Below are 9619 nucleotides of genomic sequence, written 5' to 3'. Positions count from 1 at the left end.
CATCAAAGAAATCTTACTTTTTAACCTTAGATACCTGAAAATTGCTTATAACCTCTAGATTCTATTGATTTCCGCTCAAATTTTAGTCATTTTATTCTTTCTTTCTGTCACTTTTGATAGAAAATTTACTCACTCCGAAATTCAGGGGCTATTATTCTACAGGATATATTCCGTTAATGCCACCAAAAATTAGAAACTCTCTTTTACTATTATGGCCTAATAAATCATACGTATTCACCACTCTGTGTATGGAAACTTTCATAAAAGCTTATGTATATTTTAGAAAGTTGGTGCGGACAAAAAATCTTTCTAGGCCTTAACCTGTCTTCTTTCAATATTACACCTTTACATTACTATTCCACTGTATATTTATACATAAACCTAGTGTCTCCAATACAGTTATTAAAATTAGTCCAAGAACTACTTTCTAGGCCAAATTTTAACATGCTTTTATTATCCCTCTTATGTATACATTCAGGTTTCATGTAGTAAGTTATCCAATTGAAAATTCAACAATGCCTTAACCCACAATATTCAGCAAGATCATATCCTGGCCAATTGAAACTACATTGCTTGTATATACATTATAACTGGGTTTGGATAGTAAACCTTAAAAAAGGCGCCACTTGACTCCAATTTACATATTTGCCTGAAAAAAAGAAAATTTGTCAATGGTATACTTAAACTGTCCTTCTGATGGATGTAGCCACAGACTAATGTCCAGCTCGAGTATTTGTCTTCAAACAAAAAGTGCACAAGCCCACACCAGCCTATTATGTGAGCCTGCCGGTGTTACATTACAGGCCTTATAATTTAGCAAATTGCACTGCCATAAACAACATGTACCCGGGCTGTTTTCCACTTACGGACTATACGTCTTACTTAAGGTCACTTGGGGACAACAAACAAATGAATTTCTTTTTTTTCCCCCCTTTTCCAATATAGCTGATTACAGATAGCAGGGCACCGAGAACCTTTGTAAAAATCCTTGGAGCTGTTGCTAGGCCGAATGGCAGAGCCACAAATTGGTAATGCTTGTCTAGAAAAGAGAATCTCAGAAACTGATAGTGATCTGGATGAATCGGAATATGCAGATATGCATCCTGTAAATCTATTGTGGACATATAATGCCCTTGCTGAACAAAAGGCAGAATAGTCCTTATAGTTACCATTTTGAATGTTGGAATCCTTACATAACGATTCAATATTTTGAAATCCAGAACTGGTCTGAAGGAATTCTCCTTCTTTGGTACAATGAAGAGATTTGAGTAAAACCCCAGCCCCTGTTCCAAAACTGGAACTGGCACAATTACTCCAGCCAACTCTAGATCTGAAACACATTTCAGAAATGCTTGAGGCTTCACTGGATTTATTGGGACACGGGAAAGAAAAAATCTTTTTGCAGGAGGTCTTATCTTGAAGCCTATTCTGTACCCTTGTGAAACAATATTTTGAATCCAAAGATTGTGAATCGAATTGATCCAAATTTCTTTGAAAAATCGTAATCTGCCCCCTACCAGCTGGGCTGGAATGAGGGCCGCACCTTCATGTGGACTTGGGAGCTGGCTTTGGCTTTCTAAAAGGCTTGGATTTATTCCAGACTGGAGATGGTTTCCAAACTGATACCGCTCCTGTAGGGGAAGGATCAGGTTTTTGTTCCTTATTGTGACGAAAGGAACTAAAACGATTAGCAGACCTAAATTTACCCTTAGATCTTTTATCCTGTGGTAAAAAAGTTCCTTTCCCCCCAGTAACAGTTGAAATAATAGAATCCAACTGTGAATCAAACAATTTATTACCTTGGAAAGAAAGGGAAAGCAAAGTTGACTTAGAAGACATATCAGCATTCCAAGTTTTAAGCCATAAAGCTCTTCTAGCTAAAATAGCTAAAGACATATACCTGACATCAACCCTAATGATATCAAAGATGGCATCACAAATAAAGTTATTAGCATGTTGAAGAAGATTAACAATGCTATGAGTATTATGATCTGTTACTTGTTGTGCTAAAGCTTCCAACCAGAAAGTTGAAGCTGCAGCAACATCCGCCAAAGATATAGCAGGTCTAAGAAGATTACCTGAACATAAGTAAGCTTTTCTTAGAAAGGATTCAATTTTCCTATCTAAAGGATCCTTAAAGGAAGTACTATCTGCCGTAGGAATAGTAGTACGTTTAGCAAGAGTAGAGATAGCCCCATCAACCTTAGGGATTTTGTCCCAAAACTCTAATCTGTCAGATGGCACAGGATATAATTGCTTAAACCGTTTAGAAGGAGTAAATGAATTACCCAAATTATTCCATTCCCTGGAAATTACTTCAGAAATAGCATCAGGGACGGGAAAAACCTCCGGAATAACTACAGGAGGTTTAAAAACTGTATTCAAACGTTTAGATTTAGTATCAAGAGGACCAGATTCCTCTATTTCTAATGCAATTAAGACTTCTTTAAGTAAAGAGCGAATAAATTCCATTTTAAATAAATATGAAGATTTATCAGTATCAACCTCTGAAACAGAATCCTCTGAACCAGAAAAATCATTATTAGAAACAGAATCAGAATGATGATGTTCATTTAAAAATTCATCTGAAAAATGAGAAGTTTTAAAAGACCTTTTACGTTTACTGGAAGGAGGAATAACAGACATAGCCTTCTTAATAGATTTAGAAACAAAATCTCTTATGTTAACAGGAACACCCTGAATATTAGATGTTGATGGAACAGCAACAGGTAAAGGAACATTACTAAAGGAAATATTATCTGCATTAACAAGTTTATCATGACATTCATTACAAACAACAGCCGGAGGAACAGTTACCACAAGTTTACAACAAATACACTTAACTTTGGTAGATCCAGCATCAGGCAGCAATTTTCCAGAAGTATCTTCTGATTCAGGGTCAATCTGAGACATCTTGCAATATGTAATAGAAAAAACAACATATAAAGCAAAATTGATCAAATTCCTTAAATGACAGTTTCAGGAATGGGAAAAAATGCCAATGAACAAGCTTCTAGCAACCAGAAGCAAATAAACAATGAGACTTAAATAATGTGGAGACAATAATGACGCCCATATTTTTTAGCGCCAAAAAAGACGCCCACATTATTTGGCACCTAAATGCTTTAAGCGCCAAAAATGACGCCACATCCGGTGACGCCGACATTTTTGGCGCAAAAACGTCAAAAAAATGACGCAACTTCAGGCGACAAGTATGACGCCGGAAATGACAAAGAAATTTTTTGCGCCAAAAAAGTCTGCGCCAAAAATGACGCAATAAAAAGAAGCATTTTCAGCCCCCGCGAGCCTAACAGCCCACAAGAAAAAAGTCAAATTTAAAGGTAAGAAAAATTGATTATTCATATGCATTATCCCAATAATGAAACTGACTATAAATGTTTAAACACATATATTTAGAACTTTATATAAAAGTGCCCAACCATAGCTTAGAGTGTCACAAAAATAAGACTTACTTACCCCAGGACACTCATCTACATGTAGTAGAAAGCCAAACCAGTACTGAAACGAGAATCAGTAGAGGTAATGGTATATATAAGAATATATCGTCGATCTGAAAAGGGAGGTAAGAGATGAGTCTCTACGACCGATAACAGAGAACATATGAAATAGACCCCGTAGAAGGAGATCATTGAATTCAAATAGGCAATATTCTCTTCACATCCCTCTGACATTCACTGCACACTGAGAGGAAAACCGGGCTCCAGCCTGCTGCGAAGCGCATATCAACGAAGAATCTAGCACAAACTTACTTCACCACCTCCATGGGAGGCATAGTTTGTAAAACTGATTTGTGGGTGTGGTGAGGGGTGTATTTATAGGCATTTTGAGGTTTGGGAAACTTTGCCCCTCCTGGTAGGAATGTATATCCCATACGTCACTAGCTCATGGACTCTTGCTAATTACATGAAGAAAAGCAATTGCTTCATAAAAATATACATATGCACATGATAATAAAAATAAAAATACAATGTAAAATACAAATGACAAAAGAAAAAAAGAGGTGTAGTAAACCAATAAATGAGAAATCAGTCTCTGGATGGTCTTTCAATCAGTAATAAGACCCAAAATATTAAAGTCAATTTGTTAAGGATACTTCAGCATTGCACACCGATCCTAATGCAGGTGAAAGAAAAGACGAGACAAGAGAAACTTGTCACAAGAAATGCGAATAGTTCCAAGTATGGTGATAAACGTCTTACTTACACCGGAAGGTGTCAGACTGCTTCTTCAATGCGGTCCCAATAGCTGTTCCTTACAGAAGTTTTAGCATTAGCTTTTCAGTTTTAGCATCAACAGCAATACCGCCGTTTTGGCGTTTCAAACTCAGTCAGCGTGTCTATAGCAAATACGGATCCTCAGATGGATCAAAAAGGAAAGCAACGCGTTTCAGCTAATACGCCTTTCTCAAGCTCTCCTTGCATTACTGCAATGATGCCTTTTATAAGGACTGTCTATAGCTTCTATTAATATGTGTAATTAATATTAACAACCTATTTTTTCTCCCATTAATTCATATACTGTGCTAATTTATATCATAGTAAATGAGATATTCAAATGATTTATATACAAGTACAATGTCCGTAATTGTTTGAACAGTTATTATAATAAAAAGCACCAATTGCGGTATGCTCACAATCTAAATCCAGAATCATATTACATTAAAAAAAGGATTGTTGATATAAATTTAAAATATATAACTTGCAGAGTCCTGTTGCATTATGAAGATATTCCAAGTACTTAAATATGTTGACCATGATGTATTTATAAACCAATATCGATATCTAGTAAAATTTCCCATTTCATGATATTGTTAATATTGTAAAAAGAGAACACTAGGTAGAAAATATATTTGTGATTTTAAATATGCTAGGAACAAGACAACTAATACCAATTTATAAAAATTAATAGTAGAGATTCATAGAGTCAAAGATTGCATCTGCCAACCCCAAATACAGTGGGCGCATCTGTCCACCAGTCCGTAAAAAAAACAAGTTCGACAACGTGCACAGGTGACAGATGCAAACATGAACCTAAAACTTAAAGAGTAATAATTAAAAGATGGATAATACCTAATTAAATTTATCATTACAGAGGATATATTAGGGATATTTAATATATAATTAATTATTCTAAATTTAATGAAATTAGAGATTAAAAAATTTTAAAAAATTAAAAAATTATTTTAAAATATTAAAAGATTCTTTTGATGATAAAGATGATTCAGAAACTAATCTGCAAGAAAACATCCCAACTCATATTCTTGGTTTAATCCTTTGGGAGTGAGAGACTTCAGCTCAAAGATCCATTTGCTCTCTAATTTTAATAAGCTATTGTGTATATCCATGCCTCTCCAATTATTCTTGACCTTTGCTATTCCTGTATATTTCAGACATTTAGGATTTGCTTTATTGCAACTACAAAAATGTTTTGGGATGGGAAGTTCTTTATTCCTTTCTTGATCATAATTTTCGATTGATAAAATATGTTCCCTAATACAATCCCTCAGGGGTCTTTCCGATTCTCCTATATATTGCAGAACACAAATGCACTCAAGGAGGTAGACTACATTTCTATCTGAACATCTTATTTGTTGCTTGATTTTATAGCTCTTGCCGGTAACATTGGATTTTATTTCTTTTGTTTTTACTGCATGTTTACATGCCTTACATGTTAAGCATGGAAAATATCCATTGATTACTTTACCCATTAAATCAAGGTCCCTATTGCTTTTTATTTTTATTTCCGTAGGGGCCAGAATTGATTTCAAATTTTTGGATCTTTTATATATTATTTTTGGGTATTTGGGTAGGAATTCTCCTATTAACTCATCGCTTTTTAGGACCGACCAATGCTTCCTAATAATTTTTTCTATTAGATAGTTGTTCTGACTATACTTTGTGATAAAAGGGACAAAGAGTTCTTTATTGTCATTCAACATATTTCTATCTTTCTTTTGTTGTTGTTAGTAGCTCCTTCCTGTTTTTGTTCTTAATTAATTCTTAATAGTTGTAATATCCTTTTCTTTATATCTTCTATCTATAATTTTCTCTTTTAGAACCTCTGCTTGTATATCATAGTCAATGTCGTTACTGCAATTCTGTCGGATGCGCAATAGCTGTCCCTTAGGGATATTATTCTTCCAAGATTGGTGGTGACAGCTTGTCTGATGTATAAAATTATTTGCATCCACCGACTTGAAATGTGTTTTGTATTTATAGTTTTATTTGTAATATATATTTCAAAATCTAAGAAACTTATTTTTATTTTAACTTATTTTTTCATTGCTAATTTCGCTAGTGAACTTTAAATTGGACTATTAGTATTCATTTCCAAAATGAATTGTTCAAAATCCTGATGTGTTCCTTTCCAAATTAAGACTATATCGTCAATATAGCGTCTGTATAGGACCAGATTTGCCGCAAGTATGCTTGAATTAAAAAAATTCTCTCAGATTTCTCATTTATTGGTTTACTACACCTCTTTTTTTCTTTTGCCATTTGTAGTTTACATTGTATTTTTATTTTTATGATCATGTGTATATGTATATTTTTATGAAGCAATTGCTTTTTTTAATTGTTATTAAGTTTTCCTTGAATGTTGCATGAATTGCTGTGTATAATTACTATGTATTATAGGTATTAAATTATATATATATATATATATATATATTTAGGTTTGATACTATCGGTTAATCCGCTCACAGTTTTTTTAGAGTATTTATGTAATTAGCCATTTAAGTTTATAGTTCAGCTGTTTCAGCGCCACACATTTTAGTATTGATCAAGTAACCAGGTTGGTACTAATCATTCTAACATTTTCTTTGTAGATTTTCTATGGTGTTTTTTGGAGAAAATCACCTGTATCTGTAGGCTTCTATTTACTTTATTTTGCGAGCGCAGTTCTAACTTTGCATACTCAGACTGATATACGCCAGGAAAGTTCTCCTCTGTGAAATGCACAATTGGGCTATAAGAGGCTGCTCCTAGGTGGTAACTCGCCATAGAACAAGCTAATGAGCTGTTTGTTCCTAGTAGAACGTGTCTCTTTCTGTATGCATTTGTATTATGACCTTGGGGAAGTCTTCCTAAGGGTGATGGAGGAAACCAGACGTGAACTCCTTGCCTAATGTGCTTAGAGGAATATGACTATACTTCACAGATGAGGCCTAATGAAGACCAAACGATCATCTGAGGTTGTCATCTTCCTTGTTCAGAGAAAGATTGCCTGGTATTTCGAAGGCTGGATAACCTTTAGATTATAATGTATCTTAAAGGGACATGATACCCAAATGTTGAAGCATTTGAAAGTGATGCAGCATAGCTGTAAAAAGCTGACTAGAAAATATTACCATCTCTATGTAAATAAAAAAAAGGAAGATATTTCCCCCAAAAGTCCTTAGTATTTACACCCCACTGTAAAGAAGGCTAGTCCCAGGACTTGCAAGGGAGTGTGAATCTGGCATGTGCAGACACATTCATGTTATTTTTCTATTCAGTTTAAAGACATTTACTGTGAAATAGCAGATTCAAAGGGACAGTCAACACCAGAATTTTTGTTGTTTAATAAGATAGTTTTGCATAACCAACACAGTTATAATAATACACATTTTACCTCTGTAATTACCTTGTATATATGCCTCTGCAAACTGCCCTCTTATTTCAGTTCTTTTGACAGGCTTGCATTTTAGTAAATTAGTGCTCACTCCTAGGTAACTTCACGTGCGTGAGCTCAATGTTATCTATATGACACACATGAACTAATGCTCTCTAGTAGTGAAAAACTGTAAAAATGCATTCAGATTAGAGGCAGCCTTCAAGGTCTAAGAAATTTGCATGAGCCTCCTAGGTTTATCTTTCAACTAAGAATACCAAGAGAACAAAGCAAAATTGGTGATAAAAGTAAATAGGAAAATTGTTTAAAATTACATGCACTATTTGAATCATGAAAGTTTATTTTGGACTTGACTGTCCCTTTAAGTCAAATCTCATGAGATCACAACAAAGCAATGCATGACTGCTGATGCTTATTTGCTATTGTGTTGTTGTTTTTTTTTTCCAACTTGCAGCTTTACAGCAGTTGACGTATAACTGTTCATAGAGTACTTACTCTGGTAAGCTTTAGAAATTTTGAGGTCAAATATATTTCTTTTTAACAAAGAGATGCGCAGGTGATATTTTCATGTCAGCTTTTTACAGTTATGCTGAATCACTTTCAAGTGAGTTAGCCGTATTATGTCCCTTTAAATAGAAACTATCTTTAGATAATTTTATTGAGGACTAAAATATATTTAAATAAAAAAAAATGATTTAAATAAAAACAATCCAATTTAAATACAAGTAAATAAATCTAGATTTAAAATAAAATGTATGCTTACTTGATCAATTTCTTTAATTGTGGTGAGAGTCCACAATCCATTACTCGTAGGAATTACTCTTCTCTACCACTAGGAGGAGGCAACGATTCCCAATCCCCAAGAGCTCTATAAAACCCCTCACATCTCACACATATCTCAGTCCAGACATCCTCAAACTTGGTCCTCCAGAGGTTTTGGAACTACATTTCCCATGATGCTCAGCCAGCTGAGGATGTCTGCCTCAGTCTAACCTGTCCTCAGGTCTCCCTAACAGGCCACATTATGTGGATATCTGAACAAGAGCACAGGTGAAATAATCAGCTGATAAGAAGCAATGGTTCTTTTACCTGCACTCATCCAAGGTTATCCAGAAAACCTGTACTGTTGGGGAGGCCAGAGGACAGGTTTGAAAACCAGTGGTCTAACAGATAGCCAAGCAAAGGGAGGAAAGAAAAAAGAATGTGCTGAAGAAAAAAACTAACCCACCAAAAAAGCAACAACAAAGGGTGGGGTCTTGTGGACTCTCACCACATGAAATAAATTAATTGATCAAGTAAGCGTAAATTATGTTTTCTTTCATACAATTGGTGAGAGCCCACGATAAATTACTCCTGGGAATTAATACCCAAGCTGTGGAGTCCACAAGAAACTATTTAAAAAACATTTTTTTGATCAGAAATTAAGTCCACAACCCCAATATTTTTTTGCACTTAATAAATCAATCAGGCAAATTAGACAGAGAACTGTCTGAAGAACCTTTCTACCAAAGGCTGTTTCAGGAGAAGCAAAACATCAAAAAAGGTAGAATTTAGTAAAAGTATGCAAAGAAAACAAAGTAGCTGTCTTGCAAATCTGATAATCTGAAACCTTGTTCTTGAAAGTCCAAGAAGTGGCATCTGACCTAGTAGAATAAGCAGTAATCAAAAACATCAAATGAAATACGTAAAACAGTATTATCCTGATGAAAAATCAGACAAGGAGGACTACAAGAAAGAGCAGATAAATCAAAAACTCTTCTTGCAGAAGAAATAGACAAAATAAATAACACTTTCCAAGAAAGTAGTTTAATATCCATCTGCATGGGTTCAAAAGGCTGCAAAACCATTAACACAGAGTTAAAAATCTATGGAAGAGAAATTGGCTTGATTTCATGTTAAATACGAACCAGAACAAAACTATCAATATCAGGAAGATTAGCAATCTTTCTGTGGAACAAAACTGAAAGAGCAAAAATCTGCCCTTTCA

The sequence above is a fragment of the Bombina bombina genome, chromosome 2 (genome assembly GCF_027579735.1).
Source record: "Bombina bombina isolate aBomBom1 chromosome 2, aBomBom1.pri, whole genome shotgun sequence".
NCBI lineage: Eukaryota > Metazoa > Chordata > Amphibia > Anura > Bombinatoridae > Bombina > Bombina bombina.
This window is presented reverse-complemented; position numbering follows the sequence as displayed.